Source organism: Podarcis pityusensis (assembly GCF_964106645.2).
Source record: "Podarcis pityusensis genome assembly, chromosome: 11".
Classification (NCBI taxonomy): domain Eukaryota; kingdom Metazoa; phylum Chordata; class Lepidosauria; order Squamata; family Lacertidae; genus Podarcis; species Podarcis pityusensis.
In genome coordinates this window covers 25,530,244-25,553,658 of record NC_138036.1, presented here as the reverse complement: position 1 = coordinate 25,553,658, position 23,415 = coordinate 25,530,244, and the positions used below count along the sequence as shown (strand labels likewise).

At 40.1% G+C, this 23,415-nt stretch overlaps 1 protein-coding gene and 1 long non-coding RNA gene across 4 annotated transcripts in view; one reads left to right on the top strand and one right to left on the bottom strand.

The window, feature by feature from the left end:
* RNF180 (ring finger protein 180) overlaps window positions 1–23,415 on the bottom strand; it is a 334,052-nt gene that overhangs the window by 96,723 nt on the left and 213,914 nt on the right. The gene's annotated exons all lie outside the window — the stretch shown is intronic.
* On the top strand, window positions 979–22,052 carry LOC308458374. Of its 2 annotated transcripts, XR_013977304.1 has the most exons (5): window positions 979–1,070; window positions 5,756–5,815; window positions 19,327–19,374; window positions 20,628–20,743; window positions 20,836–22,052. It is a non-coding gene; the product is annotated as an uncharacterized lncRNA (long non-coding RNA). The 2 variants fall into 2 exon arrangements; XR_013977305.1 differs by having other exon boundaries at window positions 20,628–22,052.

The window sequence follows — 23,415 nt, the reverse complement described above, 5'->3', positions numbered from 1 at the left end:
TTTGGAAGAAAGGCAGGATATGCATGTACTCATAGAATCATAGACTCATAGTAGAGTTGGAAGGGACCCCAAGTGTCATCTAGTCCAACCCCCTGCAAAGCAAGAATCTCAACTAAAGCAACCATGATAGATTGTCATCCAACCTCTGCTTAAAAACTTCCAAGGAAGGAGAGTCCACCACCTTCCAAGGGAGTCCATTCCATTGTCAAACAGCTCTTACTGTCAGAAAGTTCTTCCTGATGCTTAGTCAGAATCTCCCTTCTTGTAACTTGAAGCCATTGGTTTGGGTCCTACCTTCCAGAGCAGGAGAAAACAAGCTTGCTCCATCTTACATGTGACAGATGGAGTGGTAATGTTCTCATTGAGCACCCATGATATATACTTCCCAGGAGAGGAAAGCTCTATAGACATGTCTCCTTACAAGGGGAGCAACCCACTTCATTAAAGTGAACAGATAGCAAATTTCAGAATACCCATCAGATTGCAACCTGATCCATATTTACTCAGAAGTAAGTCCTATCGATTTACAATAAACTTAAGAGACAACTAATATAGCAATACAGAACCAACACAACAGAACATTATATTGTGTGCAGAACTAAAACACTAATAAATTCTATACATTAAAACCACCAACCGTACTGCGAGGATTTAAAACTGGGAGATTTATCCAGCTAAATTCTTAGAATATATCCAATTGAAATTAATGAACCTCAGTTAGTCATGCCCAGTAATTTCAATGGATCTACTTTGAGTATGGCTAACACTGTCTACAAACCAAGGAAAAGCAGAAATGTCTTAATCTGATATCCAAAAGACAGCAGTGTGGGTACTAGGTGGGCTTCTCTAGGGGAGTGTGGAGAACTGCAAGTATGCATGCTGGATATATGAACTGGCTCTTAGTTTGTAACAGTTTGGTTTGCCAATTGATTTCTCTAAATTCCAATCCTGACTCATATACAATTTATTTCTGGCTACAGTGTAATATTCAGGAAAATGTCATTTGTTTCCTTTTGTTTGAAAGATAATGATTCTCAATCAGTTATTCAGGACCAAATCTGATTTGTCAGGTGAGTAATACTATTATGGCAATCATTTTCCTTTACTGTACAGAAAAGGGAATGTCCTTAACTCAATTGCACAATATTTTTATTGGAAAAAACTTCACTTCCATGAGCAATCAAGCCAATGATCTGCTCCATTTTCTCTAAAGGAAGTACTTATTCTAGTCAAAGTGAGTCAGATGCATGCGATGTGTACTGTGAAGAGAAGTGAAATCCTCAAACTAAAATGTGCTAAAATATAATGCATATGTTAGCTTCATCAGATATTGCCAACAACTAAAATAGTAAGTATTGGGGAAATTACAGGTTTGACAAATGTGTCACAGCTGATGAACAACAGCTGACTTTTAAAATTGTGTCTTCACATTTATCTATTAGTTCGCTAGAGATTTTAAAAGGAATATTGAGCTGTGACTTGTACACCTCAAAATTGTGCATCTTGTACATATCAAAGTTTTGCAAAGTAAGGCAATATTGCCTCGGCAGAAGCTTTGTGTGCCTTTTATTGGGCAGATGGAAGCCGTAACAAATGCTTTAGAAAGAGTGCACCTAAATGTCCATACAGTAAATGTCCATAAGTGTCATGTGCCCTTCAGCTCCATCAGTCTCACACAGACCAGGATGAAAACGAAGGAAATGTACAGATAGGAGGCTGGAATCCAGGTTCAAAAAAGAGATGTCCTCTCTTTGTGACTCTAGATGTCAGAGAGAGAGAAGCAGATTGGCTGGCTCCTCTGCCTTATCCGGGAATGGGGAGGACTTTGACTAGGGACTGAACAGGAGGAAGTGGCACAGGAGCTGGAGGCAGAGGGCAAGATACAGTCGTTATTGTGAACCAGGTGCTGTCTTCACAGGTGGGACCAGGTGCATCTGCCCTGATTGAGTGCATGTACAGCATATTTATAGGGTGACCGTGTCCCATGAGGGAGCTCACTCTACCACATCTTTAAAAGCTTGGGAGGAGAAACATGTCAACTGTCAAGACAGCTTCAAAGCTCCCATTATGAACCTCTTTCTTTGTTCTTGAATCTTGGAATCTTGACTTCTGGCCTTGTGTTTCCTACTGAGCCTGTACTGCTCTTAGCCTGAATAAAGAACTCTTCCTTGCTTACCAGTAAGAGTTGCTGACATAGTGATTTGGGATGGGAGCCTGACAAGTAGTATCAGTAGGATATCTGAAATTATTTATGTGTGTTAGGTGTCTGCTCCATAGAGATATACATGTCATGGACCCTGGTTGCATGGACAAAATGAACTCTGGAATGGGATAAATGCTTCCATCTTTGACTAGCTATGTCTGTAATTTCCAGGGGATGTAGTTATTGAGAACAGCTGTGGAAAATAAATGCAGAGTTTTAAATAGGCATTTCTTTTTCAATTTACTCTACGAGATGTACTATATATATATGTAATGTATTGTAAGACTATTAATAAAGCTTGTTACATTGCAAAAAAAAAAAAAGGCGTTTCTTTTTGTACAGCACTAAGTTTACTTGAGAACATATGTTCCTTCTTCAAGCAGTGTAATGTGAACTTCTGGTGCAGCTTCTGGTTGTGCTTACACTGTTTACCTGAAAGACAGAAAGAGTTTGAAAACAACAATGTAAATAAACTGGAAGTAGACATTAAACTGGGGAAACAATGTTAATAATCATTAGTTGTGCATAGTTTTTATTCTTCAGTAATGGTTGAGGAGGGTGTTGCCAGCTGTGGATACAGGCAACTTTGTTAGTTCCTTCTATTAAATTAATACAGGCGATGCATTAGGTTAATTAATTTATGATTATTAGGAAGGTTAATTTAGTATTATTATTTATAATATCTATCTATCTATCTAGTTGAACTATTTTTACTCCATTACTATTAGCCAATCACCTAGCAGAGTAAAATTCTAGTGCTGACCTTAAAGGGGCAATTAATAGATAGATAGAAAGATAAGATATAGCCACCCCACCAAAAACAACACACACTGTACACCCACCCTTGGGTGATTCCCCCTTTCTTTTTTTACTATTCTTACAGTTATTATTTTATTAAATATATAATGAGCAGTTCTAAAAGAGTATTCCAGTTCCTTATACAATGGCTTATACCTGACCACACTCAATTGTTTTCTTCTTTTGTTGATTTTTCCTATTTTATCATTTCATTTAAAAGACTGCAACACAAATTACAGAAAAGTGAGTGTTTGGAAGAAGGAATATGCTCCTCTTGTGGACGTAACTCGGCCAGTGTTCTCTCCCCTGATCCAATGGGCATTGGTGATTGTGAATGGCACATCTGAAGTCACATCCCGTTAAAAATAATGCAATGAAACAATGCAGTGAAACTCATTGGTCAGCATTAGGACATATTTCCTCCACATAGAAGCTTCCATGTTCAAATCCTGCTACCTACAATTAGAGGGATCTATAGATGATGAGAAATATCCCTACCTAGGACCATGGAGAGCTGTTGCCAGTCAGAGCATGACAATACTAGAAAAGTAGCCTGGCTATAAAGTTGTTTGGTATGCTCCTATGATTTGGGAATCTGTCTGGCTATGAATGTTGTTTATCTGCTCTGCATTCCTATTAAAGGGATGTACAGTTGCATTATCTCCCAACTAGTCTAGTGCAGCCACAAGTGATGAGAGCTCCATTGTATGCTGCTGGTAGGCAATGAAACTGTCACTACAGTGCTTGGCAAGGAGCATCAAGCAATTGCCTGGGCAGAAGGGACTGTTCCCTTATTAAGAGTCATAGTTATGGGAGAGCTTTGTTTGATCTTAGGGATGTCGTCATGTGATGTCATGACATCCTGGTCTCTGCATGATCCCTGATTGAGTGGGATCATGTAGTAAAGGGGGGGGGGGGAAGTTTTCAGAGTGGTTCCAAAGCAGCAGCATATCAGGACAACAAACAATTCCCCCCAAACACAGAAAGCAATCTTAAGCCAACTTTTCATATCAAAAATTGAACCTCATGAATATTTAGTGCCAAATACCTAGATAATTTATTTATGATCCTCCTAGAACAAATCAGTTTAATTGCTTCCTACCACTAGAGGGAGAGGTTAGAAAAGAGCAATATAAATTTGTCAACAAAGGGCCTGAGAGCGCTCAATTTCAAGAAGCCCGGAAAAGAGGGAGAGCCTTAGAGGTGCATGTTGCATTTCAGGTTAAAGGCTTCCTCATGGATGACTATGCAAACAGCAGCAACAAGAAATTCTACTTTAAGCTGTAAAAATAATAACTGTATGCAGGAATTAGTCAACGAAGTGATTCGCTCAGCTATGTGTTATATAGTTGTCTCAGTTTTAGAAAACATACAGCGCTCCTAAAATACATTGGGTTATGTGAAACATTATGACAAATTTATCCAAAACAAGAATAACATGGTTGTAGTCACAGTGCCACCCTTCCCTGTGCTGTGAGTAATGTGAGGCGTGATAGAATAAACTCAAACAGACAATGAGCTGGATTAAAAATGGCCACAACTTTATTGATTACAGGTGTAGGTTGAATTTTGGCTCATACATTGGGTGTATATCTATTTTAGCCTCCTGCCAGAGGGCTAGAACCACTTCAGTGTCGTGCCAAGGAATGTGGCTTCCTCCAGGGTGTTGATCTACTGAGGTTGCCATCCTAAGGATGCCACTAGAAGCCCATGGCCCATCTGTCCCCATGCTTCACTTCTGGACAAAAACTTCCACTGAGAACCCTCTAACGGGGTACCCTGATTATGCCACTGGTTCAGGGCAGGGTGATGTACCACTTTACCCCAAAGCTTGAAGACTAGATTCCACCCAATGCCTTCATTGCCCAAAGTTGTGATGATTTGCTATGAGGAAGGCAAAACCTCTAGACTGACCAATTTGTCTACAGGCAAATTCCTTCCTGGCTCTGAATATGGCAACCATTAGCAACCATAGCAAGGTCAGGATGCACTAAGAATGAAAACCAGATAAATGGAGTAAACCTAAGGAATAAAGAGAGGTTAAAGCAGCAACCTTAAAGGAAAATTATGATTAGAATACATAATACAGAATAGACCTTCCACAGAAAGGTCCAAAAACCAGAGTCAAAGGATGGCCAAGAGCAATAACAAAGGACTTAAGTGAGTGCAATATGCAACCAGCACCTGCAATATACACCCACCCACAAAGATAACCTCAGAGCTCTCTGGCTTGTCCATTCCTCCCCTCTAAGTAGGTCTCTTGTCTTTGAATATGGATATATTGGTTGGTTTTTCAAAAGGATGTGATGTTAGCCTAGACTTCTTTAGTAAAATGAGATATTTATATTGTATATTTTGGTAGTTTTATAAAGTTCAACAGATGAAGCTCCTGAATTTTTAAACATCAAATTTCAGATATTCAAATTATTCCTTTAAACAAAAAAGTTCCCCTCCTCTCTTTTTAATAAGCCCTGCAAGTAAAAAGCTTTTACATATTGATGTAAACTTCTGTGGTCCCTGCAACTGCAATGCATCTACACAATAACAAACCTTAAATAAGTACATGTTTATAATACCCTGGATCTCAATTTAATGGCATCCTTTGTGTTTAGAATATCCTGCCATTAAGCAGTGCTTTATTCAGAGCTGTATTATTATCTTTGTTATCCATGAATATGTGTTCACTTCCTAACGCTTCTCAGCCAATTAAGCTTTTTCATTTTCATTTTTCATATCACCTGATGTGCTCGTTAGAAAGCTGTTGGATATGATCCATCAGGAACTTCTGCTATACAAGCTCCATCAACATGAATGGTATGTACGTAAGATTACAACACTTGGGATTTGAGCAAAGAGTAGAATGTGTTCCTTAATCGTTATACTGAACATTGATTTGCAGAGTGTGTGACTTTTTCCGTTTCATCAGTTGATTTCAGCAAGGCCTCCTTTCATCTCTCATTTCCAGTTTTTATTTATTTTTTAAATTTAAAAGCATTTATAAAATGCTCAATCTTTCAAAAATCTCTAAGTGCATAGTATAAAAAAACAAAGCAGAAAACCCATTTAAGCAATAGTATGAAAGCATAGAAAAATAATAACAGGAATCCAGGGAACTTCAACACATTAAATGTCAGGAACTGGCTGGATGAAGAAGAGTGTTAAGAGGAACCAGCCAGGGAACCCCCAGAGGAGGAAAGCTAAGAGCAGGGGATTGCTGGTGGGACACCGAGGAGAGGTCAGAGGGAGAAGACTGGAAGTGCTGAAGGGGTGACAGGGTTTAGTGAGCAGGAAGAGCCTGTGACAGGGAGCAGTTCAGACTCCAAAGCTGAAGCAGAGGAGAGGGTGGTCAAGGAATTGCTGAAGAATTCAGAGACCTGCCCTCTCTTGCTGCAACAAGCCCCCCTCCCCCCTGGTCTCCAAGAACTCACAGAGCAATGAGAAGAGCAGAACAGAGGTCAGAGGTGTGCATGTGCAGTATGAGACAGCTTGGGAAACATCCAGGAGAGGAGGAGCCTTAGAGAGGTGTGGAAGCAATAGTATAAAAGCATAGAAACTGGCAACTGCTCCATAGGGGCAAGACCTGCTGAGGAATGTTGCTGAGACCACTAGGCTGTTGTATGTCTGTTTTCTTGAATAAATAGTTAACTTCACTGAAAACAGTGAACTTTCAGATTTGAAAATAAGGGATCAGCAGCCTCACCTGTTCCGGGGACAGTCTACGGGATATCTAACAATCCGGGATAGCAGTGGGAAGCAGCGGGAAATGGCGCTGGAATAAGGGAATTTCCTGCAAAAAAAGGGAAGGTTGACAGGTATGCCTATGAATATTTCACACACCACTGGCTTTATCTTTAGTGTGTGCTTATAAACTCAAATATAAAATGTTCTATAGTTGTTGTAGAACTATTACACCAAACAAACTTTTTAGAGTCAAAGTATTTTGTTTCTTTAAAATACTTTCTGTCTAAGAGTGTAAGTGGTAACAATGCAGAAATAATGACATTTTGATGAAAAAGTGGACGTAGCACTGTGGGTTGGAATTTAAAATCACTGAGCTTATGGGCACATTTATTCTCAGTGATTGCTACAAATCAAATATTGATGAAATAAGATTAAGCTGTTAATAGGGCAATTTATTTCATCACTGGAACATGTAATTTTTCACATCTGTTCATTAGAGTATAGGCTCTACATCGTATTATAAAAAGATTTATTGGTCAGCATTACATTTTTAAAGCTTTCTTTGGGGCAAGAGAATACGATGAATGGATGGGACAGAATGAGAAACAGTTCACACAATCAGATTGCCTTGTGCAATGGCCAATTAATTGTCTGTGTAGCCCATAGTAATGCACTGGAGAGAAGCAGCAGAGTAACAGATCACCATCAAGGAACCCTGTACAACCTCTGTTATCAATGCCTCTGAACAGCCAAGACAATGAAAAAAGTGAATCTTTGAAAATGAATGGCTGCTGTCACCTGGCTGCCATCCTTTCACTGGGAGCCAGTATGGTGTAGTGGTTAAGAGTGGTAGTCTCGTAATCTGGGGAACCGGGTTCGCGTCTCCGCTCCTCCACATGCAGCTGCTGGGTGACCTTGGGCCAGTCACAGTTCTTTGAAGTCTCTCAGCCCCACTCACCTCACAGAGTGTTTGTTGTGGAGGAGGAAGGGAAAGGAGAATGTTAGCCGCTTTGAGACTCCTTAAAAGGAGTGAAAGGCGGGATATCAAATCCAAACTCTTCTTCTTCTTCACTAATATAAGTTCTTTAAAAAAAAGAAGCCGCTTCATGCAACAGGCAGAAGTTCAAAAGGTGCACCTTTTCCTACCACAGCATATCTATGTTGGAAAAACTGCATATGTTGAATTTCTATATGTGGTGCAACTTTAAAAAGTTGGGGGAAACGGTTGCCCCTTCTGCTTCTTCATGATTCAGCCAACAGTTTTCACCCAGTCATTAATATTCAAGGGAAAGCTAGTTTCCTTTTCAAACTTTGAGGAAATAATAGGAATATACAGTAAAAGTTGAATTGCCATTAATATTTTGCCTAAAGTAAAGCTCCCAGTGAATTTAAAGGTTCCTCCCCATGTGGAATTGTCGAGGCAAGAAAAGAAAAGGAAAAAAAAGATTAGGTTGTTGCCTGGTGGCAGACTTCATCATTTCATGTAGCAGCCCTCAGGTTCAGTCCCTGGAGCTTCCAGTTTCAAAAACAGATCTCAAAGTATCAGGGTTGAAAGGCCCTGATACTCCGGAGAAGATAATACTGGGCTTCAATGGTCAATAGTCTAAGTCATCTTAAGTCTAAGTCTAAGCCCAGACGTTATCACCAAAGCAAAATCCCATGTAATATTGGAGGTTCCTATACAGTGCCAGGGATCTCAAAGTAGAAATCTGGAAGCATATTTCATACCCTCTGTGCCGGCATGGTAGTTTGCCAGGGCTGATATTCTATTGTTTACTCTGCTTCATGTGGGAGAACAGAGGACAGTATGCTAGCTGCTATATAAGGGACCAATAGGCTCCCATTTGAATGCTAACTGTGACCTTTCTACTTAGGCTGAAAACTCATTGTTAAGATATTGACTGAGCTACCTTCATATTGTCTAAGTCTGCTTTTTCCTGCATTGCAGGTGTTTGACTAGATGACCATTGGGTACCTTCCAACTCTACAATTCCATGATTCTACTTCTAGACTGCCAAAAAGTTGATAAAACAAAATTTCAAGGGGTTGGAAGGAAAACAAAACATTTCAAAGACTAGCAAAGATTCTCAGAAGTGATTCAGACAGTTATAATACTAATAGTTGCCTTCACCTCTTTTTATGTACATTGCTCAGTTAGGTTTCAGTGTAGAAACACAGTCAACAACAATGTGCAGCATGCACAATTTTGCCATGTACATTGCTTTGGCATGACCTTGCAAGCTGAGTTTCAAGGGGAGATACAATATTATTACTGAATTATGTAAAGGTAAAGGGACCCCTGACCATTAGCTCCAGTCGTGGCCGACTCTGGGGTTGAGGCGCTCATCTCGCTTTAGTGGCCGAGGGAGCCGGCGTACAGCTTCCGGGTCATGTGGTCAGCATGACTAAGCCGCTTCTGGCGAACCAGAGCTGCGCACAGAAACGCCGTTTACCTTCCTGCCGGAACGGTACCTATTTATGTACTTGCACTTTGATATGCTTTCAAACTGCCAGGTGGGCAGGAGCAGGGACCAAGCAACGGGAGCTCACCCCGTCGCGGGGATTCAAACCGTCGACCTTCTGATCGGCAAGTCCTAGGCTCTGTGGTTTAACCCACAGCGCCACCCGCGTCCCTACACTGAATTATGTACTTGTGTGCTAAAAGACAGGAACTGAGGGAAAGACTCAAAGGTTGGATACTAGTTGCTAGATTTCTGCTTTGAGCAGGGGGTTGGACAATATGTCTTCTAATAATCACTTCCAGCTCTTAAAACATATAGAGAAAGAGAGGCTTAATGTCTCTTTCTACAAACTCAAGCAGGCACCGTCACATTTCCAGCTATAGTTTGATTTTTTGTTTTTGTTTTGCATCAAATTGTTAATTGTCTTAATATGAAACAAAATGGTAGCTGGATGGTCACTGTGTTGCTCATGTTTTCAAATACAAGTTCAAGCCACTGTCTCTATAAGGGCCTACTGTATTACTGTATGGATTTTCTAATGGGTATTATGGATATAATACAAAAACACACATGCCTGCCAGCAATTGTCCCCTATAGACTATGTGACTTGGAATAATATGTTAATTTTCTGTATTTCTTAAAAAGAAACAAAAGGTTACAGCTTAGCTATTTAGTGCTCAGAATCCCCCCGCCCCGGAACATTATCAAGAAAGCATCTCCTTTTATCATTATTGCAGATAATCTTCATGTCTCTTATTCTTTGGAAAGAGAACTATACTGAATTTGAATGGATAGCTAATTTCACTAAAAATAACCATTATTCTGCACTTGCTTGCTTCACCAGCATATGTACTTGAGAAGTATTGTACTGACTGTTGTGGTTGAGTAACATCTTGCAATGTATGATGTGATGCCAGAGTTGCAGATGCATTGTAAAAGCAGGTGCACCAACTACAAATCCTTGAGATGGAAGTGCCAGTCAATCAGACGAAAGGTCCCTCTAGCTCAGTATATTGCTAATGACAGCTGGCAGTACTAGTTGTAACCGAGTCAGTGCCTAAGTCAATCTTGGCATCTCCTGTGTCTGGTATTAATCCACAGACAGATGGTAGCGGAGTAGCTGCCATACTCAAGAGCCATGACCAATGAGAATGGGAAAGTAAAACCTTAACTTTCAGCTTAACATGCTTGCTTAATAGGAGAGTTATGCTTACTCGTCTCCAGTTTGATTGCAAACAAACTGAAAATAAGGGAGCTGCCTTATATTGAGCAGGATGATCTAGGTTAGCATTGTCAGCACTGAGTAGCACAGCTCTCCAGGGTTTCATACATTCCCAGCCCAACTATTTGGGGACTGTACCTGGGACCTTTCTCATGCAATTCAGATGCTCTGCCACTAAACTATGATACCTCCTCATATAATCTACATGTTGGAAATAGTTTGGGCAAGTCAGAACATTTTTAAAACTCATGCTGGGACTTCACCATGGCTCCTTTGGGTAGGAAGGGTGGTAGAATAACAATAAGGCATAAATCTTTTGGAAAGATATACCAGCCACATGAGTTAGTTTGAAATGTATTCAAAACTGACCTTCCTGCGTGTGACAGAATCAGATTATGCCCTAGTCCTGCATAAAACCTTTCTGTTTTTGTTTAGTGCTAGGAATTAAGGTGGCTTGGCCAAACATCTGTAAGCAACATGTGGTCAGATAAGCAAAATAGTTTAAGAAAGCAAAAAGTCCTCAAAGGTGAAATACAAAATATAACAACACAACAAAAAGAGAGGTCATATACGCATATTGATTGGCTTCCATATTTGTCAAGGGTGCCAATAAACAACAAATGAATGAAGATATTTTGAAAAAGTATGGATCAGATACTCCAGATGTCTAATAATTCAGGTTACAAAGTTTGCTGTAATTGTTCTGCAGTGGTGTATGATATGAAGTCCCACAATGTAGCTTGAAATTAATCTGGTTTTGCAATGCCATGTAACTCTCGCATGCCAGATTCTTTTTTCTTTTCACATTTCAATTCCTCATCTGGGAGAGCAGAGGTTCCCCAGCATTATAAATATATTTCTACTCATTGTGACAGCTTACAGCTTTTAGCAATAAAGTTTCATTCATTCATTCATTCATTCATTCAATATACAGTGGTGCCTCGGGTTACATACGCTTCAGGTTACAGACTCCACTAACCCAGAAATAGTACCTCGGGTTAAGAACTTTGCTTCAGGATGAGAACAGAAATCGTGCTCCGGCGGTGCGGCGGCAGCAGGAGGCCCTATTAGCTAAAGTGGTGCTTCAGGTTAAGAACAGTTTCAGGTTAAGAACGGACCTCCGGAACGAATTAAGTACTCAACCCGAGGTACCACTGTAATAGCCAATAGTAGTTATCCAGTGTTTCAGGTAGGAGACATTCCCAGCCCTACTTGGAGAAGCTTACCTTGGAAGTAATACTAGCTGACATTGCTCACCTAGCATTGCTCACCTAGCTTCCCAATGCTGCATGCAGGTTACTGAGAGGGAGAGGGTGATGTTGTGGCGATAAAGTTGCTGCTGTAACTTATGGATATGATTCCTGACATCAGCTCAAAATATTAGGGTCCTTGCCACTCCTGTATCCATAAATTCAAAAGGAGAGTATGATTAAAAAAAGCTGGGTATACATTGCTTTGGCTCAATGTTGAGGACTTGGCCTTTGTGAATGGGGTACAGTGGTGCCCCGCAAGACGAATGCCTCGCAAGACGGAAAACCCGCTAGACGAAAGGGTTTTCCGTTTTTGAGTTGCTTCGCAGGACGAATTTCCCTATGGGCTTGCTTCGCAAGACGAAAATGTCTTGCAAGTCTTGAGAATTTTTTTTCGCTCCCCCCCCCCTTTATCTAATCTGCTAAGCCTTTAATAGCCTTTAATAGCCTTTTAGCAGCTAATCCGCTAAGCCTTTAAGCCTTTAATAGCCGCTAAACCGCTAATAGCGCTAATCCGTTAAGCCGCTAATAGGGTTGCTTCGCAAGACGAAAAAACCGCTAGACGAAGACTCTCGCGGAACGGATTAATTTCGTCTTGCGAGGCACCACTGTATTTCAGTTATGTTATTCTGTAATTAGGATGATACATCTCAATATGCTTCTCTAGAATATATCGGTACAACTTTATAGATGTGTCACAGATTCAATCCAGAGTACCTTTGCCAAGCTGATAGGATACTGCATTAAAATCTTGGGCTACTATGAAAGGGGCTGTTAAAGCAGGAGCATTAGCCTTGCTTATCACTTTAATGTCTTCCTTTGAGGGCTAAGCAATGGCTAAGTCTTGAAATATTTACTACATAATGAGAATCTGTTATTACCCTACAGCCTCTTTTCCTGAGGGGTGAATATAGCCAAAAGCTCCATTTTCATCTGAGAGTTTTGATGAAGGAGTGCACATTTTGGCTTTCAGCTGTCATGATTGCAAAATGACAACTGCAATATATATACAAAAGGAAACTCGGTGTTCTTTTTATGTGGAGCAGAAAAAGGAGAATTCTGGCTCGTATTTTGCTGATTTGGAACCAAAATTGGAGAAGCTTTTTGGAAAAGAAAGCTTGGTTTTCAGGAGGCCATTGTGGGGATTTTAAGGAGCCCAATCCATAACCACCCTGCTTTATTCCTACCTGTTAAGTGGGTGGTGGTGGGAAGACAAACAGCATGGCTGAAATTGAGCACCATATAGCTTACAACATTTGGATCTATTGGCTGTGTCTAGCACTAGCCCAATTCAAATTAGACCCATTGAAATTAAAAGCACAACTAACCTAGGCTCATTAATTTCAATAGGTCTACTCTGAGTAGGACTAGCATAGGACACAACCCAATGAATGAGCAAGACTGAGCTTCAAAAGATGCCACAGTCTGTTTAAAGACCAGGTGGGTCTTATTTCCTACAGGAAGTACCACTATTACTGACCAGGGCATTATTGGATAGTTCTTGTAGTTACTCCTACTGCTGTGTTGACAATTTCATCAAACTATAACCTGGAGATCTTTCTTCAATTTACTAGCTGTGTGCCACATGCAGACAGCAAGGACATTATAGAGAAATGTTCTTGGCAGCTGCTGTCAATGGCGGAATTTATTTCCCCTAGGGATTTGCCAGCATCTAAGAATTTTTTGAAAGTGTGGTCTAAAGTTCTCATAGTTGGTGGGAAGGGAAAAGACAATAAAGATGAATTGGTGTTTTGTGCTTTTGTCCCATGTTTATAGAAAATTTTATATCTGTGTGGGTTTTAAATTATTGGAAATGACTCCCAAGGCTTTAGAATCATGCAGGGCAGAAATGTGCATGAGTAAAAAATAAGAATGAAATAAAAATCATAAGACATAGTGTAAGTGAACAAGAAGGCAATAGTTTTGCTGCTGAATTCATAATATTGCAAGTGAAGGTTTCGGTGGAGCCTCTCAATCAATGCAAAAAGCAGCTGTGGCAGGAGGGGCAATCTGGATCAGGGCCATGGCAGTGGCAAATGATTAAAACTCCCTCCTCCAATGCTACAGTCCTGCTTCAGATCTCTCTCTCTCCCTGCCCTCTGCTACCACTTTGACTGCTAATGCAAAAACCAATCACTTGATTAATGTCTCATCTAGTTTGGTGCACAATAATATCATGGGGAAAAGCTGGAAGAATGAAAAGACCTGCCATCTCCCAGCTCTGCAATTGAAAACAAATTATTTCTGGACTCTTAATTGCTTCTCACTGCAATTTTTATTTCTTGGTCATTCTTCTTTGTGCTCCTCTTTGACACGGAGCCACGCTTTCTATGATGATTGCTAATAATTGCATCATAAACTCCCTGAACCTTAGCTGGCCATAATTTTTAGCAAGCTGAAGTTGAGAGTAGGAGTGGAGCAAGAGGGAGGGGGAGCAGTAAAGCGGTAGCTTTGACATGTGATTTTGCTGCCATTCTAATATGGTTAAATCTGGTCCGGAAAACTCCTGGACATTCCTAGAGACAAAAGTGTCTTCAGTGATTTGCAAGCACACTATTGTTAATTAACGATCTCAAATGCCCCTTGCCAAGTGTAAGAATTAAATAATTTCTGTGGCAAAATTTCCTTCCTGGGCTTTTTCTTGATTACCACCACTCTGAAGAAGGGGGTTCAAAGACACTTGATTTTAGTATAATAGAGTGATCATTGTTGATGGATAGGAATGCCAATATAGTATTTTTTGGACATGACAGATACACCAGTGATATGCTGGCAAAATAGCTAAAGTGGGACTGCCTCAGGCAGTGCAACATTTATTTAATTTACAATATTTATGGACAGCTTTCTGTCTTTTTTTAATAAATAATTTTTATTAAGTTTTCCATTTAACAATCCAATCATGTCACATTAATTAATCCAAATTATACCAATACATATCATAAAATCAAAATATTTTACCGAATTTTTTTTAAAAATTGTTGGGGGTACCCATGCTTCGAGCTCAGTAAGGGTCCAATCATCTCATATTTCTGCTGCTTTGGTGTTCACAAGTCCCATCTTCCAATCTTCTTGTTGTTATCGTTTTTCTTCTTAATAACCTCTGAGTTGTTTCCACAAGCGAGTTGAAGCAAACATATGGACAGCTTTCTGTCATGAATGGTCACAAAATGGTTTGCAGAAGAACAGCTGCAGTGGGTGGTTTGGTGTTGCACACCTGTCTTCCTGAAAGTGAGCATTGTTGATAATTCCTGAGAGGGAGAGGTGAGGAGCAGAGTGCAGTGTTCAATGTGGTCCAGGTTCAAGAGTCAGATTAGCTCCGCTGCCGTGCCTGCACTGTGCTCCCTGTGCCTTGCCCCTGCCCCTCTTGGTAAGTGACAGCGATGCTAGCCACTGGAAAACCAGGTGTGAAACACCACCCTGTGTTTATTGCCCAACTGCTGCTGCAAAACCATCAATAAAACTGCACCAGTCAAGCAACACAGTGTTTAAAACAAGAAAAAACACAGGTGAAAACATCAGATAGACATAATTTGACTTAGAATGCCTTGTTTTCGTTGAACACCTGGAGTTCAGTAGGGTGGGGGACAGACTTATCTCAGCTGGGATGAAGTTCCATAGAGTCAGACCCATAATTCTTAATGCATGGCTCCTGGTAGATATGCGCTGTACATCTGAGGCGTGGTAGACCACTAACAAAGACAACTCTGAATATTTCAGCAATAGGGCAGAGTTAGAAGGAATTGGGACCAAGTAATAAAGAATCCTGAACTTGACCCAGTAACATACGGGCAGCCAGAGCAAGTTTTTAAGCTTTTAAGCACCTGGGTTATGTGCTGGGGGGTTGGTCTGTGCCATATCCTATACCTATGCTGTATCCTGTGATTTGTAACTATTTTTAAAATTTACATATTTCATATATAGAGACACAGCAATCTTAGATATGTGATTTATGGGACTGCTGTATTGTATATGCCAATAACAAGCACAAGTCCATTGTGAATTTCATCTTGAACAGTGAAATCAATGTGCTATCAGGCACGTCCAACTTCCAAGGGACTGTGATCTACTCCCACTATAAAAAAACCTGGCAGTGATCTACCCATTAGATTGACCAGAGTTGCTGAGCTTTTTTGGGGGGACTTTGAGCCAAAGTTGTTTAGCTTTAATGGGGAGGGGAGCAGGTTCCCGCAATCAGCCATGATCGACCAGGGACATCCTGCGATCGACCGGTGGATCACAATCGACCTGTTGGACATCACTGTGCTATATGATAGAGCACATCCTTTTTTGATGGAGGATGTGCTGGGAGATATTCCTAATGAATTGGCCTATGGATGGTCACCAGGTCAGGAAAAGTCAAAGTGGTACTGCAATCACTGCAGACACTAAATCATAAAGATCAACAGAAAAAATATTCCAGTGACAACGTATTTTGATACAAATATCTGATTTTCTTTTATATTGTGGTCTTGACCTGCAACCGATTTACTTGCCTGGCAGAGTTTCTGAAAGACAGTTGAAATAATGAAGTTGCAGACTAAAAAAGAAAGAAAAATCAAGTCCTTCTAGAGATTTATCACTTACTGCTACCACGGAGAGTTTGATGATCTTTTTACTTTTCTTGGCTTAATTCATGAGCATCTCAAAGAGGTGTTATGGTTTGTACTTTGAAAGTATTTTAGAAGTTTAGCAATACCAGTTGCTGAGCGCTCTTGCAGGCTTCCCATGGGCATTTTAGTCAACCATGTGGGAATTAGACTCTAGTTCCCATTTGCAGAGATATGCAGAAGTCAGCCCTGGGACTTTTGACCCTTTAATTAGTTCTCTTTTCTTCTCCTATAAAAACTGTTGTTGTTTAGTCGTGTCCGACTCTTTGTGACCCCATGGACCAGAGCATGCCAGGCACTCCTGTCTTCACCTATAAAAACTATGCAAGTTTAAAATAATATATAACTTTTACTTAGTATACTTTTACTTAGTATACTTTCAGTTGCAGATTAAATATACAACACAGGTAAGTGATACTTAAATTGCTAATAGGTCTCACATAGATTAAACTGTTACAGACTGACTGATACTCTGAGGCAGGCAGCAGCAAAACACAACATACCTGCTGCTCTAACCGTTAAGACTAAATGCCATAACTGTACCAACTTCCATAACTACCACAGAGTATATGACATCATAGAGTTCCACAGCTCTTACAATTAACCCTTTACATATGCATTTTGGGTACTAACAACCCACAAGCCGCTGTGAGAACAGGACGCTGGACTAGGTGGCCTGATCCAGCAGGCTCGTCTTATGTTCTTAGTTCCTGCTACATTGTTTGCTATAGAATAGACATTAAAAAACCCAGCCAACCGCCATGTTGGTTAGAATGCAAATTCATGATGAAAAGCGGGTGTAAAAAAAGGCCTTTCTTTGTTTTCTGCTATGGAGACCCAGTCCACATTAAAACGCTTTAACAGCGAAATTATGTAAACCCCACTGAATTCAACAAGACTTACCACAGGAAATTATATATAGCAGGGATGGGGAACTAGCAGCCCTTCAAATGTGGTTGGGTTACACCTCCTATCATCCCTGAGCATTGGCCATGCTGGCTGGGTTTGATAGGATTTTGAGTCCAGCAACACCTGGAGGGCCACAAATTTGTCACCACTGGTGATTAGGGTGCAGCCAAAATCACTATGACTATTGCTCTTTGAAAATATATGTCTTAGAAAGGGAGGGAGCATGGAATGCAGACGTTGCAGCCAACAGAAAATCTATTTTAGGGAGACTTATATTTTCCCCTGCAGGGAAAATCTTGATACCCCGTGTGCTTACGCGAATCAATAAATGGGCACATGGTGCACTCAAGAATAGTTATAATCCTTTTCACTGAAAAAAATGTGTGTTCATCTATATGTTTATTTACAAGTCAATACAGATTTCTTCTCTCTAAAGCCATTCTCCATCCTTGTTTGCCCTGAAGGAACTTCCATTTTTCTTGGCTCTAACTCATACATATCTTACTTGCCTTAAGGCAAAAAGTCACAAACCATAGGTTTATTTATAACTCATCATGTTCCATTCCAGTGGTTTTCTCTAGTTTCACCTAGAGTATTGACTCAGTAATCATTTTAAACTGCTATTTAAATGCTGGAAAATGTAATTATTGACATTATACTCTCATGCCCAGCATTCATGGTGCAAAATATAATCACACTAATTGGTAATAATTCCTATTTGTGCTGTTAAATCTCTGCAACTTTAGCTATGGTGCTTATTCTCTTTAGATTCATTATTCGCAAGGCAAAGTTTTCTCACGCTGACGTTTATCAGAAATTCCATATTAGTCATAGAGTGAAGAAGGAGGTTTGCCAGGTTACATGCTTGAGGTTCCTGATCTACCTTCAATTCTGCCATTGCAACATAAATCAAGACTGACACAGCTTCTCCCACACGACTGCCTGTTCTGTACAACTGCATGCTGGATTTCCCACAGAAACTGAAATGGGGTGGAGAGGTGTATTTGAATTTTTTTTGGGGGGGGACTAGGGGTTAAGGACTGTGGAATATTACCCTAGGCAAATCTCAAGCCATGTAGCACCATTGTGAAAAATGGAAAATTAACAGTATTACTACTGCTAATAATTAGCAATAATCTTAATCCTATCTTGGTTTCTTGCTATACCTTTGCACATTAACTTCTTGAGTGCAGTACATTCAATCTGATAGTTACTTCACTGATATTATTAATTCTTCTTACAATTTATTACCTGCCTTTCACCCCAGGTCATGGGCTGGTTGCAACAAATAAAACAGAGTATTAAAAACAGTTTAAAACAATTTAAAATTACAGAAATAAAGCAGGTACTAAAAATATACACCACAGCTGTCAAAGGCCAGGATAAAGAGGTGTGTCTTCAGTATTCGCTGAAAGCTGTATAATGAAGTTGCCAGGCACACCTCTCAACTGATATACTTACTAGTTTATTCCTGTATCAGGCAGAAGTGGTTTCTTTCAGAGTACAAGATTCTGTTCCATGAATGTTCAGCTGTAGCTGATGGGGCCAGAAGTAGCAAGAGATGAATCCCTATTTCTTTTCTTCCAAGAAGCACCAAGACCAGACTAAATTACCACTGGAGGCAAATATCACCCACTTTTGAATAATATTCCATCCTAGCCCTCTTCAGGCAGTGTATTAACATGTAAAACTAATATGTAGTGTGGGTAGAAAGGGGATAAGCTGGTTAAACTTACCATCACTGTCTTCTGAAATGGGGACTCTCCTGTACCCATGGAGCCTCCCAATACGAAGTAGAACACTGGAGGTGGACTTTTTCACTGGTGGTACCAATGTTGTGGAATCCCTTCCCTGACTGAAATATGTGTGGTCCCATTGATATTGGCTTTGTTTAAGACACACCTGTTTAGACAAGCATTCCCCTTAACTTGAACTTCTGTTATGTTATTATTTTTAACTGACTAGTCTTATTGTACATTTTAATTAAGGATGTTTTAATGCATTGATGGAATGGATTTATTGTGTATTTTGATTATGTATGAATCTAATAATTTATTCTATAGGTGTAAATTGCTTAGAAGCCATTTTGGCATGTAAGTGGTATATATATATATGAATGAAACTAAAAACTCAATATTCTGCTCTTATCATATTTCAACCTCATTGCTATCTTACTCTTTTTTTCATGCTTTAGAAGCCAGGTTGTGCTAAAACCTATGCAGGCCTATGTCGGTACAGAGGGGTGAGTATACTGATTGTCCAGAGTTCCTGCTCACTTGGAGGAGCCCTGCACTTTATATTTTTACAGAGGTCCCCCTTTGGAGGACTAGAGTGAAGACTTCCTAACTCCACCCCCTAGCCTGCCTATGATTGGGCAGTTCAACATTTGAGGCTTGGAGGGCTATCCAACAGCCGGCTGTGGAGAAATGGCTTTTGCCACCCAATAATAAAGGGGGAGCTTATAACAGGCCACAGCCACTGCCTACCCCCCAAGAAGGGAAAGCAGCCATTCCAAATGCACAGCTGTGGGGTAGAAAGCCAGCAGACATGCTGACAAAGGAGGTCATAACTTACTCCCCCAAAGTGTTTATCAGGGGGAGCGAATCTGCAATGGTCAGCTTCACCCCTGGTGCCAACAGGGTGTGTGGATGTTTGATGAACAATGCATAAGACGCTGAGTTCATCTGACAAATGTTATGTCACACAAGGAAGGATGTGACAAACTGCTGGAAGAAGCAGTTCTTGGGGGGTGTGTGTGTTATTCTCTTCTGTTACTAGAAACACTGATAAATACGGACTTCTAATGTTCCCTTGAGGTTAAGTCCAAGGGGAGAGCAAAAGTCATTATATCTGTCACCTTTGCTAAAATGACTAAGGTGTGATGAAGTACTGGGTTGTCATGCCATCTATTCAGTTCCAACTCATCACAAAGAAGTTCCTCTCCAAGTGCTTCCTTCCCTCTCTGCTTTTAATTTCCCAGTTGGTTCCATTCGATATGTTTTGATGAAATACTCTCTTTAGATCTATCACTCAAATCAGTACTTTTTATCTTTTGGTTTCCCCTGCTTTGGCTTGCCTGCTTCATTTCATTTTTCATGTGCACAGTCAATCTTTCTCAAAAGGTTTCAGAGATAATGGGTATAGGCGACTCTCAACTTATGCTGGGGTTCCAGTTCTGGGGATGGGGCCTAAAGCCAAAATCGTGTATAGTCCAAACATATTGGGTTTAATGGGTGGGAATGCAAAAAAAAAAAAAAAGTCAACCTCCTTTCCACCCCTCCTTCTTTTTGGCAAGCACATAAAGCTGAATGTGCACAAGTTAAATGTGCATCAGTTTGTCCAAGCTATAATATTTGCATGTATTTCCAAGCCATCATATTTTTGAAAGCAAGAGTTAGCTTAATATAGTATCTTGTAACCATCTTTCTGCCTGTACAAGCACAATAAGCTTTGTACTGTACAGTAATAATTAAGTTTCCTATCTGTGGTTTGTAGTTTTTGATTAAAGCGAAACAAAGTTTCAGAGGGCTCTTATGGAAAAGATAATGAATGTAACCTCCCGACAGAAGAGCATGAAATACACATAAATGAAAAGAAATATCAAAGCACGGGTAATGTCTTTTCTTAATCTTTAGAAGACCAATTTATGGAATATGCATTCTTTCTCAGCAGTGCCGAGCAATGCAAATCTCTTGCATTTCAGATCCAAGTTGAAAATAAATGATAATGCCGTGAAGTATGAGACAAATAATGTTTCCAAAAGGAGAACAAAAGAAGCATTTAGCTACCCATAGGTCTGTTGTGTGTGTGTGTGTGTGTGTATTCCAATGGTCCTAAATCTGGCATATATTTTCTGTGTGAATGAAACAACCAAGCTTAAAACAGTCCTTAACAATGATCAAATAGATAAAACAAGAGTTAAGGTTAAACTATAACTAATACAGGAATTTATTATGAATAAAAATATCTACATATACACACTATTTTAATTATATAAAGGCAAAATATGTATTTTGACTACATCTTCCTCAACAGCAATCTTGTTAAGCATTTAAGACCACTGAGCAAGACATAGCTGAAAGGTGCTTGGCCTTTTTATATATTTCTGACTTGTTTACTTATTTGTAATTCATATTTTCATTATATTTTTATCTTGTACTCTCCCACCCTGAGATCAATCTGAATGCTATGCTATTCACATATGTACATATGATGTTCAAACTAGAGATGACATTTTTCTGTAGCTGAATTAAAAATAAATTCTAGAGACTGGAGGAAAGAAGCTACTCGTATTTCAAATGAAAATTGCCTTTGGTTGCTGTGGAGCTAACCTCTAAACCTTACACTCCTTTGGCTTTTTAGCATCGACAGGCTGCTAGGTTGCTTGATCTAGGTGAGAAAAGGAGAACTACATACTTTGTAGTAGCTTAGCAACTGCAAGGTGACCTGCCCCCACCCCAGCAGTTGGCAACCATGGGCACCTCTGTAATGTTGCAACTCACTCCTCCACAACCAGCCAAGAGGCCAGCTGGCCAAAGTGGAAATACTGTGATGTTTTAGACAGCATGAAAAAGAAAATGAACTGAATGGGGCTCATTCAATGAAATGTTTGTTAGTTCTGAAACAAATGCAGAAGGGAACAAATTGGCATGAATGAAATTCCCCTTTGGGACTACCATTCATACCCATTTGTACCATTCAGATGTCATAAGGTCTTGTCATGCTTTGTGGTGGTAGTGCTGAGTTTGGAAAGTCTCTGAGAAGCTGCTCATTTTCTCCCCAGACTGTCTTAGCCTTTGGGTCTTTCTAAGACAGGGGAGGGAATATGGAGGCCAGCACATGAAAAATGTCAGTCTGCTCTGGTGATCATTTTTATTGTTGCTGATATTTTCCAGAATTACACAACACCTCCAAGATGAGTAGCTGGATTCCACTTTGTCAGATGCAAATGGACTCTGTTCAACAAAAGCTTCTACTGTAATTCATTTGTCAGTGCCATGAAACCCCTAGTTGTATTCACCTAAAATGTGCAAAAACCATGGAGGGGAATTGGCAAGAGAACAGGACAGGTTAGGGCTGTTGATTTGGGTCAGCTAACAACCTTGAATCCTGTTATCAGACTTAGGCCAGTAGATTGCAAAATACAACAGAGTTGAGCAAATTCACTGAGCGTTAGATCCAAAGCCTTTTCATGCATCGGCAGAAATTTCAAGCATTCGACAATGGGACAATGCTGCACAGCTGGGAAAAGAAAAACGATTTCTTTAGAAGTACCATTCACATTTTTATCAGCGCATTGCTATGATTTCTCTGTCCGCCTCCTTTTCCTAATCTGGTCTTGACAGTCAATTTCATTGGTATGTCTTCAGATGACAATAAATGACTTTGCCACAGAGGAGAAGGAATGAATGTGCTTCTTTACAATGGGATAGTGGCTGTTAAGATGCAAATGGGAGCACTTGACTGCGTGCACTTCTAAATCAAATACCCCATAAAGTGAAAACCAAGGTCTCACATGCATTTTACCTTTGGATATGAATGTGTACATTCTAAAACCCCGCTGTACACTACACTGGTGTAAAAATGACCTGATACCCATCATTACTTTCACTTGCAATGCCATTTCCCATAAATAAATATGGCAACAGCGCAAGAATACATGTCAATTCAAATGTTGTAGAATAATTGCCATATATCCTAATGCACACTGACTTGGAGGGTTGGCTGCTGATGAAATTACATGGCCCCTACTCCTGTGCTTCCAGACTGCAGGCTGATCTGCAGAAGTCAGCAGATGATGATTTTAACAGGATAGAGGTAAACGTTAGCCTTGTTCATGCATTCCAAGAATATCGTGGGCACACAGTGTGATTGGGGCAGAGAGGTGTGCACAATTGCCCCATCCCCAGTGTCCCCATCCTTCCAGTGCCAATCCTGACCTTCCTGAGTGGGTAAGGTCTGAATGGGGATTTTTCCATGTGCAGTGATGGGGGAGAAATTTGTTTAAAGTGTGAACTAATGTGAACCTGCATAACCACACTTCCTTAGGCAATACATGAACCAAAACACAGCTGTCCTTCAAAATTCACATTTCTCCAAGTTTTGCAATGCAGTTCTCCAACCAAATAATTTCTAACAACAACAACAACAATGCATATATCTCCACATTTCCCCCCTACAAAAATGCATTATATTAGGGGAAATTACTTGCAGAAATATGTATATTAGGAGAAATATGCATGGAGTTTCATGCAGACTTAAAAATATGTTTGCAAACTGATGC